The following is an 18,546-nucleotide window of genomic DNA, read 5'->3' as shown; positions in this document are numbered from 1 at the left end:
GAAAAGCATCACCAAGAGATGAGATCACTTGGAAGATAGAATCTCAGACAAGGAAGACAAATATTAATCTTGAAATAAAGTTGACCAAACAGAGAGGATGGTAAGAAATCATGAACAGAACCTCCAAGAACTATGGGACATCAGGAAAGACAAAATTTAAGAATTATCGAGATTGAGGAAGGAACAGAGATACAAACCAAAGAATGAACAACCTATTCAATGAAATAATATCAGAAAATTTCCCAAACCTGAATAAAGTGGAAATCAAACACAAGAGGCTTACAGAAAACCAAATGCACAAATTTACAACAGATCCACACCAAGGCACGTTATAATGAAAATGTGAAACATACAAAATAAAGATAAGACTTTGAAAGCTATGAAAGAAAAGCATCAGATAATATATAGGGAGAAACCAATACCGATATAAGCAGATTTTTCAGCCCAGAACCTAAAAGCTAGAAGGAGCTGGAACAACAAATTTCAAGCTCTGAAAAACATGGTGGCCAACCAAGAATCCTATACCCAGCAAAAATAACCTTCAGGTATGAAGATGAAATAAAATACTTCCATGATAAACAAAAGTTAAAAAAACTTACAAATAGAAAGCCTGTGCTATCCTATGTAAATGTATGATTACACGAATGGTATGACTCTACATTGTGTACAACCATAGAAACAAAATGATGTACCCAATTTGTGTACAATGAATCAAATGTAGTCTGTTAAAAATTAAAAGCTAATAAAAAAATTAAAATAATACAAAAAAGAAAGCCTGCGCTACAGAATATTCTCAACCAAATATTCCATGAGGAGAAATGAAAAACAACAATGTAGGTCAGCAAAGGGAGGAACTACTTTAGAGAAAAACCACTCAAAGGAGAAACCAAGCCAACTTAAAATCCAAAAATAAGCCAAATGACTGGGAATACAAATCACATCTTGATAATTACCATGAACATTAATAATCTAAACTCATCAATCAAAAGACATAGACTTGCAGATTGGATAAAAAGAAAGACCCAACAATATGCTGCCTTCAAGAGACTCATCTCATAGTTAATGACATCCACAAACTAAAGGTGAAAGGATGGGGAAAAACCTACCTACCACACACACGGACTCACTAAAAAGCAGGAGTTCCATCCTCATATCAGATAAAGTGGACTTCAACCCTAAGTTAGTCAGAAGGGATAAAGAAGGACATTTTGTACCTCTTAAGGGAACAATGAAGCAGGAAGACATAGTGATCATAAATACTTATGCCCCAAACAATGGTGCATCCATGTATATCAAACAAATCCTTCTTGATTCCAGGAATCAAATAAACCACAACACAATAATTCTGGATGACTCTAACACACCACTATCACCACTGGATAGATCTTCCAAACAAAAACTAACAAAGAAACCACAGAACTCAATAAGACAATCAATAACTTAGACTTAACAGACATATATAGAATATTCCATCCATCAATGAGAGAATTCACCTTCTTCTCAGCAGCACATGGAACCTTCTCGAAAATAGATCATATGTTATGCCACAAAGCAGCTCTTAGAAAATGCAAAAAATAGAGATACTACGTTGAGTTCTATCAGATCAAATGGAAGGAAATTAGAAATCAAAATAGAAAACAGAAATTACTCCAACACCTGCAGACTAAATGATATGCTATTGAATGAAGTATGGATAAGAGAAAACATCAGGGAGGAAATAAAAAAAATTACTAGAGATAAATGAGAACAAAGATACAACATATCAAATTCTCTGGGACACTATGAAAGCAGTACTTAGAGGAAAATTCATTGCATGTAGAACATTCAAGGAAAGAATAAAAGTCAACAACTAAGTGACATATTACATCTCAAAACCCTAGAAAAAAGAAGAATGAAATTGAAACAAAAGAAACCGAAAAATTGACAAAATTAAAAGTTGGTTGTTCAAAAAAATAAAAAAGTTGATAACCCTCAGCCACACTAATAAAGAGAAGAGAGAGAAAACTCAAATTACTAAATTCATGATGAAAAGGAAATATCATGATACCACTGAAATAATAACATAATAAGAAGATGCTTTGAAAATGTATACTCCAATAAATAGAAAATCTCGAAGACATTGTCAAATTTTTAGCAAAATATGTTCCTCCCAAACTGAACCTGGAGGACATACACAATTTAAACAGATCAATTTCAAACAATGAAATAGAAGAAGCCATCAAAAGCCTACCAAAGAATAAAAGTCCAGTACGAGAGGGATTCTCAATCCAGTTCTACAAGACCTTCGAAGAAGAACTCATTCCAATACTTCTCAAAGTATTCCAGGAAATAGAAAAGGAGGGAACCCTTCCAACTCATTCTATGAGCTAGTATCACCCTCTTACCCAAACCAGACAGACACATCAGGGAAAGAAAATTTTAGACCAATCTCTCTGATGAATATAGATGCCAAAATCCTTAACAAAACTCCTGCAAATTGCATTCAAAAACATATTAAGAAGACAGTGCACCAAGATCAAGTAAAGTTCATTCCAGGAATGCAAGTTTGGTTCACATCTGGAAATCAATAAATGTAATTTATCATATCAATAGACTTAAAGTTAAGAATCATATGATTATTTCAATTGATGCAGAGAAAGTGACAAAATACCACACTACTTCATTGCTCAAAACACTAGAAAAAATATGGAGAGTAGGAACGTACCTGAACATTGTAAAAGCTATTTATACTAAGTCAATGTCCACATCATTCAGAAAAACTGAAAGTATTTCAGAAAAACTGAAAGTATTCCCCGTAAAAACTTGAACAAGGCAGGGATGCCCTGTTTCACCGCTTCTATTCAACATCGTCCTTGAAACTCTAGCCAGAGCAATTAGACAGACTAAAGATATTAAAGGGATATGAATAGGAAAGAGGAACTCGAGCTGTCAGTATTTGCTGATGACATGATTCTATATTTAGAGGGATCCAAAAACTCTACCAGAAAACTTCTAGGACCTCATAAAAGAATTCAGCAAAATAACTTGATATAAAATCAACATGCATAAATCTAAAGAATTTTTATTCACAAGGAATGAAACATCTGAGAGGGGAAATGAGGAAAACAACTCCGTTACAAAGCCTCAAAAAAAAAAATACTTGGGAATTGATATAACCAGAGGTGAAATATCTCTACAATGAGAACTACAGAACATAAAGAAAGAAATTGAAGAAGACCATAGAAGATGAAAAGATCTCCCATGTTCTTGGATAGGCAAAATTAGTATTATCAAAATGGCCATACTTCCAAAGGTGCTATACAGATTTAACACAATTCCAATTAAAATCCCAATGACATTTCTCATAGAAATAGAGAAAGCAATCATGAAATTCATCTGGAAGAACAAAAGACCCAGAATAGCCAAAGCAATTATGTGCAGGAAGAGTGATGCAGGAGGTATCACAATACCAGACCTTAAACTCTACTATAGAGCAATAGTAACAAAAATGGCATGGTATTGGCACCAAAATAGACAGGTAGACCAATGGTATGAGATAGACGACACAGAGACATACCCATATAAGTACAGTTATCTCACACTAGACAAAGGTGCCAAAAACTTATAATGGAGAAAAGATAGCCTCTTCAACAAATGGTGCTGGCAAAACTGAATGTGGGGAAAAAGGCACACTCATACATTGCTGGTGAACTTGTAAACTGGTACAGCCACTCTGGAAAGCAGTATGGAGATTCCTCAGAAAGTTGGAATGGTCCCACCATTTGACCTAGCTATCTCACTCCTCGGTTTATACCCAAAGGACTTAAAATCAGCATACTACAGTGATGCAGCCACATCAGTGTTCATAGCAGCTCAACTCACAATAGCTAGATTGTGGAACCAACTGAGATGTCCTTCAATTGAGGAATGGATAAAGAAACTGTGATATATATATATATATATATATTATATATATATACACAATGGAATATTACTTGTCCATAAAGAAGAATAAAATTATGGCTTTTGCTGGTAAATGAATAAAATTGGAAAATATCATGCTAAGTTAAATAGGGCAGGCCCCCAAAACCAAAGGCAAAATACTTTCTCTGATAAGTGGATGATGGATATATAACAAGCGGGGGGTGACAGAGCAAAGAATGAAGGAACTTTTGAATGGTGAAAGGAAAATCAGGAGGGAGGGGATGGAGGACAGAAAGATAGTAGAATGAAACAGACAGTAGTACTCTATGTATATTTATGATTACCTGAATAGTGTGAATCTACATTGTGTACAACTGTAGAAATGAAAGGTTGTACCCCATCTGTGCACAATGAACCAAAATGCAAAATAAAAAAAAAAATTAATGAAAAAAGCGGTTTGTAGAACTTCAAATAGACAACAGAATAGATCTACTTCAATACACATTGTAATGAAAATGTGTAATATACAGGATAAGAATAGACTTATTAAAGTTCAAGAGAAAAATAGTTAGTCATATACAGAGAAAAAGCAATTGAAATTTCAACTGATTTCACAATCCAGCCAAAATTATTAGGAAGAGACAAAAATCACTTCATGCTGGTTAAGGGAATTATCCAACATCAAAACAGAACAGTTGTAAATAGTTATGGTTCAATCAATGGTGCATCTGTGTACATAAAATAAACTCTTTTTGATACTAAAAATCAAATAGACTATGATAAGATAATACTAGATGATGTTAATCCATCTCTCTCACCACTGGAAGATCATCCAGACATAAACTAAGATTATAAAAACTAAAACATACTATTAATCAAACAGATCAAACAGACATCTAAAGATTATGTTAATTCACCAGTAATTCAATTCATTTTCTTAGTGGTATATGAAACATTTCTAATATATCTTATTTAGGTTGCAAAGCAAATCTTAACAAAGACAAACCAATTGAGATAATTCCTTGAACCCTGTCATATCATAATGCAATGTAATTAGAAATCAGTAGATAAAAAATAGAATACTGTCTAATACCTGGATACTAATTCACTTTTGAATGACAGATAATAGAAGAAATCAGGGGTGAAATAAAAGCATTCTTAAAAATGAATGAGATTAGTGACACCATATTCAAATCTCTGGGACTGCATGAAGGCAATTATAAGAGGAGAATTCACATCTTTGTGTTCAAACATTTTACCAAAATAAAAATCTAACCTTTCACCTCAAGACCCTTGAAAGAGAAGAGCAAGCCAACAGTAAAATCAACAGAAGACAAGAAGTAAATAAAATCGGAGTCAAAATTAGTGAAATTCAGAACAAAAAACCCAAACATGATCAATTACACAAAATTACATTTTAAAAGGATAAAGAAAATTGATAAATCCTTAGCCAAACTAATCAAAATAGAGACAAGATTCAAATTAGCAAATTGAGATAAAAATGAAATGTCACCACAGACACTAATAAAATCCAGAAGATCATAATAAACTATAAATTTATACTCCAATAAGCTAGAAAATTTTGAGGGTATTGACAAATTCCTGGGCAAATGTGACCTACACAAATTAAACCATGAGGATATAGGAAACATAAACAGATCAATATCAAATAATGAAATTGAACCAGCTATCAAAATCTTTCCAACAAAGAAAAATCCAGGACTGGATGGATTCTCAGTCAAGTTCTACTTGACATTAAAGAAGAACTAATACCAAACCACCTCAAATTATTTCATGAAGTAGAAAAGGAGAGAATACTACCAAACTCATTCTATGAAGCCAGAATCACCATGATATCAAAACTAGACAAAGACACATCAAGGAAAGAAACTTTTAGACCAATATATCCCTGTGGAACATTAATGCAAAAAATCTTAATTAAATATTGGCAAAAGTGCATTCAAAATTGTTAAAAATATAGTGCACCTATGAAAGTGGGTTTCATCTCAAGGATGCAAGTTTCATTAACATTGAAATCAATAAATGTAATTCATCATGTAAATAGCCTTCAGGACACGAATTCCATGATAATCTTAATAGATGCAGAAAAAACATTTGGCAAAGTTCAGTATCCAGTAAAATTTAAAAGATGAGAGAAACTAGGGATAATAGGAAATTACTTTGAAATTGTAAAGGCTATGTATGACAAACAAAGGCCAAATTTATACCAAATGGAGAAAAACAAAGCATTTCCTCTAAAAACAAGAAAAAGACAAGGATGCCCAGTGTCACTAGTTCTATTCAACAAAGTCCTTGAAATCTTGCCAGAGCAATTAGGCAAGAGAAAAAAAATTAAAGGAAAGAAATAGGAAAAGACTCAAATTATGTCTTTGCTGATAACATTATGTATATTTAGAAGATCCAAAAATCTCCATCAGAAGACTTCTAGAATGATAAAAAAATTTAGTAGAGTGGCAGGATACAAGATCAATGTACAGGACGGTCAGGGCGTTGGGGCAGCTCCTGTGACAGACTGAGCTGGAGCGGCGGGGCGGCGGCGGAGTCCGGCGGCCGAGATAGCGAGTGAGCGAGCGAACGAGCAGCGACTAGAGGGTCTAGGGAGCGAGAAAGAGCAGGAGGGGAACGCTCGGGCGCGAGCGAGAGAAACCTCGAGCGCCGGGCTTGGGCTCGAGCCCCGGAACGGCCGAGGAGCCCGCCCGCTCCCCTCCCCGGGACCGGGCCCAGCGCGCCATCCTCCCCCCTCCCTCCTTCCCTCCCTCCCTCCTTCCTCCCTTCCCTCTCCCTCTCCCCCTCCCCCGCGGTGGATGGGAGTGAATGGACGGAAGAGACCCTGCGGAAGCGGCGGTGCAGCGCTCCGCTATTGCAGGGCCCATCATATCTCCCCACTAAAGACATTGGAGAAATGACATATAAACTGAATCTTGAAGAATGCAATGGTGTGGCCATAGGAGAAGGTCATTTCAGGTAGCAGGAACAACAATACAGGCAGAAAAACTCTTTCGTATATGCTGCTGGCCACCAACCTCCTGAGCTGCTGGGATTACAGATGAGGTCTTATCGCGTTGCCCAGGCCAATACTGAGCTTACGTGATCCCTCCTGCTTTATTCAGCCTCCTAAGTGGAATGAACCTTACTTGTTGATAACTCCTGGCTACTGGATTCACTTATAAAAGAATCATTTTCTCCCGTGTGGAAGCCACTTAGTGGCATATTTAATTATAAACCCAGGGATTGCACAGCCTTTTGAAGGAGGCTTTCTGAAGGAGGGACATACCACTATATCAAATAAGCTTGACATTAACATCCAAAATGGTGCTGTACCAGAGACAACGAGATGAACTAAATCGAGCTATAGCAGATTATCTTCGTTCAAATGGCTATGAAGAGGCATATTCGGTTTTTAAAAAGAAGCTGGAATTAGATATGAATGAAGAATTAGATAAGAAGTATGTGGTCTTTTGGAAAAAAAATGGACATCTGTATTAGATTACAAAGGAAGGTTATGGAATTAGAATCAAAGCTAAATGAAGCAAAAGAAGAACTTTACGTCAGGTGGTCCTCTTGGTCAGAAACGAGACCCAAAAGAATGGATTCCTCGTCCACCAGAAAAATATGCACTGAGCAGTCATAGGAGTCCAGTTACTCGTGTCCATTTTCCATCCTGTGTTCAGTGTTATGGTCTCTGCTTCAGAGGATGCTTACAATTTAAGGTTGGATTATGAGACTGGAGATTTTGAACGAACTCTTAAGGGACATACAGACTCTGTACAGGACATTTCCTTTGACCACAGTGGCAAGCTTCTGGCTCGCTGTTCTGCCAGATATGACCATTAAACTATGGGATTTTCAGGGCTTGAATGCAATTAGAACCTGCACGGCCACGATCACAATGTCTCTTCAGTAGCCATCATGCCCAATGGAGATCATATAGTGTCCTGCCTCAAGGATAAAACTATAAAAATGTGGGAAGTGCAAACTGGCTACTGTGTGAAGACATTCACAGGACACAGAGAATGGGTGCGACCAAATCAGGATGCACTCTGATAGCCAGCTGTTCCAATGACCAGACCGTGCGTGTATGGGTCGTAGCAACAAAGGAATGCAAGGCTGAGCTCCGAGAAACATGACATGTGGTAGAATGCATTCCTGGGCCCCAGAAAGCTCATATTCTTCCATCTCTGAAGCAACGGGATCTGAGACTAAAAAAAGTGGCAAACCTGGACCATTCTTGCTGTCTGGAATCCAGAGACAAAACTATTAAGATGTGGGACGTCAGTACTGGCATGTGCCTTATGACCCTTGTGGGTCATGATAACTGGGTACGTGGAGTTCTGTTCCATTCTGGGGGGAGATTTATTTTGAGTTGTGCTGAGGACAAGACCCTATGTGTATGGGATTACAAGAACAAAAGATGCATGAAGGACCCTCAATGCGCATGAACCACTTTGTTACCTCTTTGGATTTCCACAAGACGGCACCGTATGTGGTTACTGGCAGTGTAGATCAAACAGTAAAGGTGTGGGAGTGCCGTTGATTTCTCATTGGGCCCCTCCTTCCTTTTTTCATCTGGATGCACTCTGATGATACCATGGGTACCCCATTGAGCTCTGTTTAAATAAATATTGTCCTTTCATGTAAATATTCTGGATGTAGATTAGCTTATTAAATGTTACAACACAAAGTATTCATGCATGGTGAATCCAAATTGTATATTGTAAATTTACATACGTTGTCTAGAAGTACCATAGGGTTTAAAAACCTGGGCTGGCATTGGTCACACCAGGCCTACGAGGGCAGAAGTTTAATAAATTGAACTAGGGCACAAAAAAAAAAAAAAAAAAAAAGAAAAAAAAAAGATCAATGTACATAAATCAATCACTTTCCTATACTCCAATAAGAAATCTGGAGGCTTCCAGGATTATCCAAGATGGCCACTCTGGCTTCGAAATGTGTTTGCAGATGGAAGCTGCCGCCTCAGGGTGTGGCCATGGTCAGCAGGAGGTCCTGGAGGTGGATGCAGTTGGTCAGGCGTGGTCCTGGAGACTCTAACGGCAAATCCTAGAAATCCAAACTTCTATCACGTATAAGTGTGCTCTGGCAAGTAGCCTGTGAGGTTAAGCTTCTGCATGTGGAAGCCTTGGTCATCATTTGATGGTATGTCCCCAAAGTGAGCCTCTGGAAAAGCTAAAACCACAGGGAACCATTCGAACCAATACACAGAACCTGTACTTTATTCGAATGACTCCTCAAAAAAGTTTATTTACAGAACACTTGACTCCTCTTACTGTGATGTATTTTTCATATGGTAAAGCACTGTTTTGGAAGCACAATGGCTAAAACTAGTAGACCATTTACATTCATTGAGTCCAGTTGATGCCATGCATATATTGAGGCAAATAAGAAAAAATGAACAGTGAAAATAATTAATTAGTTATCCTCAAAAACTTAAAACCACTTTTCAAACATAGAGTGTTCAGAACGATTATGCCTATAATGGATGTATAATGAGAGGCCTGGAAGACTCAGCCATGTAGGGAAACAGATTTTCGGGATGTTAGCTGAGCATTTTATTTGTAAACTGTGATACAAATGAAAAAGAACTAAGTTTGGAAAGCTCATATCCTTTCAACAAGATGTGTTCTTTTTGAGCACAGACTAGGCAAATAATCTCTTCTGTTGCTGATACCATTGATATCAATGATGGCTACTGTTTCTTTTTCACAACTGAATAAATGAAAACTTCAGTTAATTGTGTATTTCATCAACTGAATTTGTCTTTTGAAAAAAAAATCCTATGTACTGTAGGTTTGGGAATGTAACTCAGTGGTACATGACATGCTTAGTATCAGCAAAGCCCGGGCTTTGATCCCAAGTACCAAAAAATAACTTCTTATGTGCTGAAATACTGGTAGGTACAGGTTATTACCAGTTGAAATTTAATAGTTTAAATATTCCACTATGACCTGTCCTGATTTTGCATCTTCCTGGTGGGCAAAAGAGTTTGAATATATTAAGGTTAGAAAGTAAATTAAAACTAATTAAGTGGTTTGTTTTACCTTTCTGGTTGCTGAAATGTAAGAATCAATTCTGTGCATGAAATTATTTAAATTTTAATGGTTTAATTATTTTTAGAAATTAAAATATTTTAAGTAACAAAAAAAAGAATCTGCAGAGAAAGAAATTTGGAAATTATCCATTCACAATAACATCAAACATATTTGGGAATTAATCTAATGAAAGATGTGAATGACACCTTTAATGAAAAATATAGAAACACAAAAGAAATAATCGAAGAAAAACTGAGAAGATGGAAGAAAATGAAATTATGGCATTTGTTGGTAAATGGATGGAACTGGGAGACTAGTGTGCTAAGTGAAATAATCAGTGCCCAAAAGTCAAAGTTTAAATATTTCCTCGATATGGAGGAGCTAGTTCAAATAAGTGGGGAAAAGACAAAAAGTAAAAAATGGGAAGGGAATCCCATCAAATTGAAGAAGACTGGCAGACTACATAAAGTTGATTAAAAGTGTGGGAGAAGGGATGGGATAAGGGAAGAACAGTGCAATGAATATGAACTACATTTCCTATGTACATGTATGAATATACCACAGTGAATCTCACAATCATGTATATCCACAAAACACTAGTAAAAAAATAATCTAAAGATAAATAGCAGAAAAATCATTAAATGGAGGAAAGGCATCAGGGAGGGAGGAGGAGAGAGAAAGGGGAAGTACTGGGGATTGAATTAGAGCAAATTATATTCCAGACTTTTGTAATTATGTCAAAATGAATCCTAATGTTATATATAACTAAAAAGAGCCAATGAAGTAATTCTTTACATAAAAAAGGTGAACCCAACTACTACACATAATGTTCTAATTAAAAATAAAAAAGAAGCTAAATGCTAAGTTAAAAAACCATAAAACTGGAAACTTAGATTAAAACAAAAAGAAATGCCAAGGCTAGCAGCATTGTAGGATGGAGCATCAGATTCAACTATGTACCTCCCAGAAGTCTGGGTAAAGAGGAAAGATATTATAATTTACAGAAAAAAGCACCCAATAGAGTGTGAGACATAAATGATTTCTTACTGTATTTTTTCACTTTGAGATATTTTCCCTTTCATTTTCTGCATTTTGATTTGTGTGTAATTTTATTTCCCTTTTAATGCAATTCTTGAGTTTCCTCAGCTTTTAAAAAATGTTAATTTTATTAAAAAAAACTCAAAAATATTTGATAAAACTGTCCAGAGAACTTCCATGTAACCATTATCTAGCTTTCTACAATATATTAATGTAAATAACATCTGTCAAGAACATAGAAAACTAAATTGTATCTTGATCGATCATTTCATAGGTCACAGTCCATTGTCAGCTAACTCCCTTGTTCTGGATTCAAAGTGGGGCACAACATCATGGTGGAATGGTGTGGTAGAGGAAAGCTTCCAACATCATGGCTGTCTGGAAGCAGAGAGCAAGAGGATCCATGGACAAAAGTGAGTTCAAGGCCATACTCCCAGTGACCTACTTCCTCCAGCCATGCCCCGCCTGCCTACTCTTACCACCATGTAATTTACTCAGATTATTAATACAGCAAATGGATTCATCCCCCATTGAGATTATATGCTCATAACCCTGTCTCCTCACCTCTGAGCATTGCTACATTGCCTGATACATGAGCCTTTTGGTGACACTCTTAGATCCAAACCACAGCAGTCATAATGTTATTGAACATTGTCATTTTGGGTTGTTATTAATTCAATCATAACCTAGTTATCACTTATAAGAGAAAAAGAAGATAAAGCATGTTCATCAGGACACTTCTACTACCTTGAAATTCTGGAAACTTTTGCAATGTGATGATTTATTATTAAACAATATGCTTACAAAAGGAGGTACGTTGCAAAACATGCTAAACTATACAAAAGTTTCCAAATATTTTCCCAGAATTTTTTTGCTCTTACTATGAACTAGTGAAATGACTGATACATATTCAATTGAAATTCAAAAGTGATTAAAAATTATGAATGTAAAAACTAGTCCAGAGTTACTACTCAAATGTAACCATTCTCACATGAGTTAGATGTTATTTACAAAGGAATAGCATATTCGTCCCTATTTATAGATAGAAGGCAAAATGGATAGTTGGATCAGACTCATTTGTTGTGTACTTAAAATATGCTGCTTTAATGACTAAATATTTATACATTAGTAAAGTTCTTAAAATAAATGTATGGGTGAAGGAAAAATGGAAAATCCACCCAGTAATTAAGAAAAAAATTTCTAAAGTAGTGCAATGGGAGTGGTGTTAAACCATTTGTAGAAGTATAAATTTATTCCTGAGGTTAGTGGATGAAGATATCAGCACATTTTACCCTCTTAGATATGCTGGGTTTTGTAGCTATTTTTATTCTTAAAACCTTTGGAAATTTACATTCTCTTTTTTTTTTTTTTTGGTGCTTGTGGTGTTGGGGATTGAACCCAGGGCCTTGAGCATGCAATGGCAAGCACTCTACCAACTAAGCTACAACTCTAGCCCTCTTACATTCTTTTCTCTAATCACAATTTATGTATTCCCCCACATTTTTGTATATAAATGGATTCAGGGTTCATCACAGTCCTTTTATCATATTGGTATAAGACACATTTTAAGTCATTTCTTAGTTTGCAGGGCTTCATGGTCAAGCTAATTCTTCTGGATGCATTTTTAAATAAGGTTCATGGACACTGGAATTATTGAAAATTCCATCAACTTTTAAAATCTTATGATTATCAATATATCACCTTATGATTGAAAAAGGATACGAGGAACCCAGTACCATGTGAATCAGGTATACAAAAATGTATTTATGACAATTCCTGACCAGAAATATTTTTAAGTTGAACAACCAATCACACACCTGTACCCAACACAATAACAATTTATCCCAGTATTTTATTTGATTTTTCAAGATGAGAATAACAAATGGGGCAGAAGCTCAGAGTTAGGAGTCATCATAAAGACAGATCCCTGGAATTGAGACAGTGCTGGAGCACCCAGTCAGACACAGCAGGGTGGAAGGAGTGTTGGCAGCAGTCACCTCTGGTCACTATTCAAAGACATGAGGACAGAATATTATTCCCAGGAAACAGTATAATGTAATTGGATACATCAATTTCCACACTGTTTTCACTTCTACTTGCATTCCAAGATGGATCTGATCAAGGTTCTCCTATCTCCTAGATGTGAAGTTGGCTCTTATCTTCTTTCATGAATTTCTTTATTTTTGAATTGACTATATTTTACAGCTAAGTTTGTTAAACCTATTTTTTCAGAAGCTGTAATTATTACTTGGTAGCATGCTTTGACTTTTCTTTACAAACATATTTTCTTTGACCAGAAGCAGGAGCCACGGCCTGTCATCCCAGTGGACTCAGAGGCCGATGCAGGAGGATAGGAGATTAAAACCATAGAAGCTATTTTGAAAATCTATACTCCAAAAAAATAGAAAATTTGGAAGACATCAACAGGTTTCTAGAGACATATGAATTGCCGAAACTGAACGAGGAGGACATACACAACTTAATAGACCAATTTCAAGTACTGAAATAGAAGAAATCATCAAACGCCTACCAACAAAGAAAAGTCCGGGACCAGATGGGTTCTCAGCCGAGTTCTACAAAACCTTTAAAGAAGAGCTCATTCCAATACTTCTCAAAGTATTCCATAAAATAGAAGAGGAGGGAACCCTCCCAAACTCATTCTATGAGGCCAATATCACACTGATACCTAAACCAGACAGAGACTCATCAAGGAAAGAAAATTTCAGACCAATATCCTTAATGAACATCGACGCAAAAATTCTCAACAAATTTTAGCAAATCGCATACAAAAACATATTAAAAAGATAGTGCACCATGATCAAGTGGGTTTCATCCCAGGGATGCAAGGTTGGTTCAACATCAGGAAATCAATAAATGTAATTCACCATATCAATAGACTTAAATTCAAGAATCACATGATTATTTCAATAGATGCAGAAAAGCATTTGATAAAATACAGCACCTTTTCATGCCTCAATACACTAGAAAAAATAGGGATAGTGGGAACATTCCTTATCATTGTAGAGGCCATCTATGCTAAGCCCATGGCTAATACCATTCTAAATGGTGAAAAACTGAAAGCATTCCCCTAAAACTGGAACAAGGCAGGGATGCCTTCTTTCACCACTTCTATTCAACATCGTCCTTGAAACTCTAGCCAGAGCAATTAGAAAAACCAAAGAAGTTAAAGGGATACAAATTGGAAAAGAAGAACTCAAACTATCCCTGTTCGCTGATGACATGATTATATATTTAGAGGAACCTGGAAATTCCACCAGAAAACTCTTAGAACTCATAAGTGAATTCAGTAAAGTAGCAGGTTACAGATCAATGCTCATAATCCAACGCATTTTTATACATAAGTGATGGAGTCTTCAGAAAGAGAAATTAGGAAAACTACCCATTCACAATAGCCTCGAAAAAATAAAATACTGGGAATCAATCTCACAAAAGAGGTGAAAGACCTCTACAATGAGAACTACAGAACACTAAAGAAAGAATTAAAGAACACCTCAGAAGATGGAAAGATCTTCCATGTTCTTGGATAGGAAGAATTAATATTGTCAAATGGCCATACTACCTAAAGTGCTATACAAATTCAATGCAATTCCTATTAAATTCCAATGACGTACCTTACAGAGATAGAGCAAGCAATTATGAAATTCATCTGGAAGAATAAGAAACCAAGAATAGCTAAAGCAATCCTTAGCAGGAAGAGTGAAACAGGGTGTATTGCAATACCAGATCTTCAACTCTACTACAAAGCAATAGTAACAAAACGGCATGGTATTGGTACCAAATTAGAAAGGTAGATCAATGGTACAGAATAGAGGACACGGACACAAACCCAAATAAATACAATTTTCTAATACTAGACAAAGGTGCCAAAAATATGCAATGGAGAAAGATAGCCTCTTCAACATATGGTGCTGGGAGAATTGGAAATCCATATGCAACAGAATGAAACTAAACCCATATCTCTCACCATGCCCGAAACTAAACTCAAAATGGATTAAGGACCTTGGAATCAGACAAGAGACCCTGCAGATTATAGAAGAAAAAGTAGGTCCAGATCTTCAACATGTCGGCTTAGGACCAGATTTCCTTAACAGGACTCCCATAGCACAAGAAATAAAAGCAAGAATCAATAACTGGGATAGATTCAAACTAAAAGCTTTCTCTCAGCAAAGGAAACTATCAGCAATGCGAAGAAAGAGCCTACAGAGTGGGAGAATATCTTTGCCAATCATACTTCAGACAGAGCACTAATCTCCAGAATCTATAAAGAACTCAAAAAACTCTACTCCTAAAATACAAATAATCCAGTTGACAATGGGCCAAGGAAATGAATAGACACTTCACAGAAGAAGATCTACAAGCAATCAACAAACATATGGAAAAATGTTCAACATCTCTAGTAATAAAAGAAATGCAAATCAAAACCACCCTAAGATTCCATCTCACCCCAATTAGAATGGCGATTATCAAGAATACACGCAACAACAGGTGTTGGCGAGGATGTGGGGAGAAAGGTACACTCATACATTGCTGGTGGGGCTGCAAATTAGTGCAGCCACTCTGGAAAGCAGTGTGGAGATTCCTTAGAAAACTTGGAATGGACCCTCCATTTGACCCAGCTATCCCACTCCTTGGCCTATACCCAAAGGACTTAAAATCAGCATACTACAGAGATACAGCCACATCAATATTCATAGCTGCTCAATTCACAATAGCCAGACTGTGGAACCAACCTAGATGTCCTTCAATTGATGAATGGATAAAGAAACTGTGGTATATATATACAATGGAATATTACTCAGCCATAAAGAATGATAAAATTATGGCATTTGCAGGCAAATGGATGAAATTGGAGAATATCATGCTAAGTGAGATAAGCCAACCTCAAAAAGCCAAAGGAAGAATGATATTGCTAATAAGTGGAGGATGACACATAATGGGGGGGAGGGAAGGGTTAGTGTTAGGGTTAGAGTTAGGGTTAGGGAGGGGGGCAAGTATGGAGGAAGGAAGTACTGTAAGAGGGTAAAGAGGGGTGGGAGGGGTGGGGGGAAGGGAAAAAATGACAGAATGAATCAAACAACATTACTCTATGTAAATTTATGATTACACAAATGGTATGCCTTTATGCCATGTACAAACAGAGAAACAACATGTATCCCATTTGTTTACAATAAAAAAATAAAAAAATTTAAAAAAAATAAATTAATTAAAAAAAGAAAGAAACTGTGGTATATATATATATATACAATGGAATATTACTCAGCCATAAAGAATGATAAAATTATGGCATTTGCTGGCAATGGATGAAATTGGAGAATATCATGCTAAGTGAGATAAGCCAATCTCAAAAGCCAAAGGACAAATGATATCGCTAATAAGTGGATGATGACACTATCGGGGGAGGGAAGGTTAGTGTTAGGGTTAGAGTTAGGGTTAGGGAGAGGGGGCAAGTATGGAGGAAGGAAGGACTGTATAGAGGGAAAAGAGGGGTGTGAGGGGTGGGGGGAAGGGAAAAAAATAACAGAATGAATCAAACATTACTCTATGTAAATTTATGATTATACAAATGGTATGCTTTTACGCCATGTACAAACAGAGAAACAACATGTATCCCATTTGTTTACAATAAAAAATACATTATAAATAAAAAAAAAATTTAGATCTTAAACACCTTATGGAGACCATCTCTGTAATTCAAAAATAAAAAGTATTTGGAATGTGGCTCAGTGCTTAAGCACCCCTGGCTTCAATTTCTGGTGCTAAATAAAAAATGTTTCAAATTGTAGACTTGTTTCTTTCCTTCACCTTACTTTATCTAAAATTACTTTCTAAATATAAAATTTTATGCTTTCTTCCATTTCTTCCACTTTCTAATTAGGTTATTTATTCAGTTACAAACTCATTTATCATCTCTATTTTTCAGAGCTCCAAATACTTCAAATATTCTTATACACATGAACTATCATTCTGTCTGGAAGTTCTTTATTAAATCTGTTTGCCTGAGTTTTATAACATGAAACATTTTATTGTAATGTCATCTCATTCCTTTTGTTAATGTTTAATTTCAAATGACAGTTTTGTTTCTTTCATTCTGCTTTGTTTTATTCAATATGTTTATATTATTGCTGTGTCAATTCATTTCAAACCTCTGCTCAATTTCAGGTCTTCATTCTCATGATACTATATTTTACTGTAGGCAAATTCTCTCTGAAACCTGGGATTCTGTTTTGGAATAAAAAGATGAAGAAATAACTCTCTCCTTGAATACCACTCTCCATGGGACCTATAAATATGTGACATTGTAAGGCAAAAGAGTTTTCAGATGGGATGAAGTCAAGGACTTTTAACAGGAAGATTCTCCTAGACCATTTGGGTACAGTTAAATTCATCACAGTGACTTTCACGAGAGGCAGCTAAGAGGGTACACTCAGAGTGGAGTTGTGACCATGGAAGAAGAAATTAAAAGATGAAGATCATGAACAACAGCTAAGGATTGCAAGCAGCTCTGTAATCTGCTGGTGAGGGGAATGGAACGATCCCCAAGTTGGGTTTCCAGATAGAAGCATCCCTACTGACACCTTAATTTTAGGTCTCAAGTCCCTCATTGGACTTTGATCTCTAGAACTACAAGATGTACATTTTTATTTAAGTGATGAAATTTTGATAATTTTTTATATTAGCAGTAGGAAACCAATTCAGTAAAAATAACCCTTTTCCATGGATCTGGGATTATGTGAGTCATTTACTTGCAGGAAAAATATTTTCATCCTGTTAAAAATTAAAGATAAATGTTAAGGGTTACATCCTGCATGACTGGTGGTGTGGTCTTTCTTTTTCAAGAAAGTCAATAGAACTTATAATGTAATGAGTTATTTAGTAAAAGTAAATTTATTTTTATTAAACACATATTTACATATTCTTATCCTTATTTAGAATCTCTTTAAAAAATTAAAGATAATTGAGTTAACAATAACCTCACTCTTGTTATGTAGCAGCCTGTTCATGTAAGCACTCATGATTACTTCATAGTCATGTTTTCTGTTTGATCCCTAATCAATGGTCCCCTCATGATGTTCCTCCACATGGCGTATTTTACTCAGCTTGACCTCTGTCCTTGGAAATGAATCAATACCCATCATCCTCCAACATTTGTTTATTCATTCTTTTTCAATTAGAGGCTTAAAATCCGAACCCCCAAAGAACACATGATGCTAGGGATACCATCCTTGTACATATCCCTTTATAAATTGATATGATAGAGCAGTAGGTTATTCACCTCTCTTGGTTTATGAAATGTTGTGTTATTATTCTCCAATGTGACTTCAAGAGTCAATATTTAGTTCATGAAGATTCCTTATTAGGTTGTAATTAGATGATAATGTGATACAGTTTTATCCTCCCATTTTAATCAATTTGACAGTGCCTATTTTCTCCTTCTACATTTTAAAATAACTTGAAAATCTGATATTTTATTCATAAATGTGTCTCTCATTCAGTGGCCATGGTACATAAGAGAACA

At 35.9% G+C, this 18,546-nt stretch overlaps 2 pseudogenes across 2 annotated transcripts in view; both read left to right on the top strand.

Annotated features, from left to right (window-relative positions):
- The window catches only part of LOC306663696 (platelet-activating factor acetylhydrolase IB subunit alpha-like), a 428,586-nt pseudogene extending 420,031 nt beyond the window's left edge, over nt 1-8,555 (top strand). Inside the window, exon 2 of the transcript XR_013766670.1 lies at nt 7,044-8,555. The product of XR_013766670.1 is annotated as a platelet-activating factor acetylhydrolase IB subunit alpha-like (transcript). The remainder of the gene's footprint in view (nt 1-7,043) is intronic.
- LOC306663647 (RB1-inducible coiled-coil protein 1-like) overlaps nt 1-18,546 on the top strand; it is a 262,272-nt pseudogene that overhangs the window by 188,396 nt on the left and 55,330 nt on the right. The window lies entirely within an intron of this gene.

The sequence above is a fragment of the Sciurus vulgaris genome (assembly GCF_902686455.1).
Source record: "Sciurus vulgaris genome assembly, chromosome: 6".
Classification (NCBI taxonomy): Eukaryota; Metazoa; Chordata; class Mammalia; order Rodentia; family Sciuridae; genus Sciurus; species Sciurus vulgaris.
The sequence above is the reverse complement of the archived record's forward strand: the minus strand, read 5'-3'. Positions and strand labels throughout refer to the sequence as shown.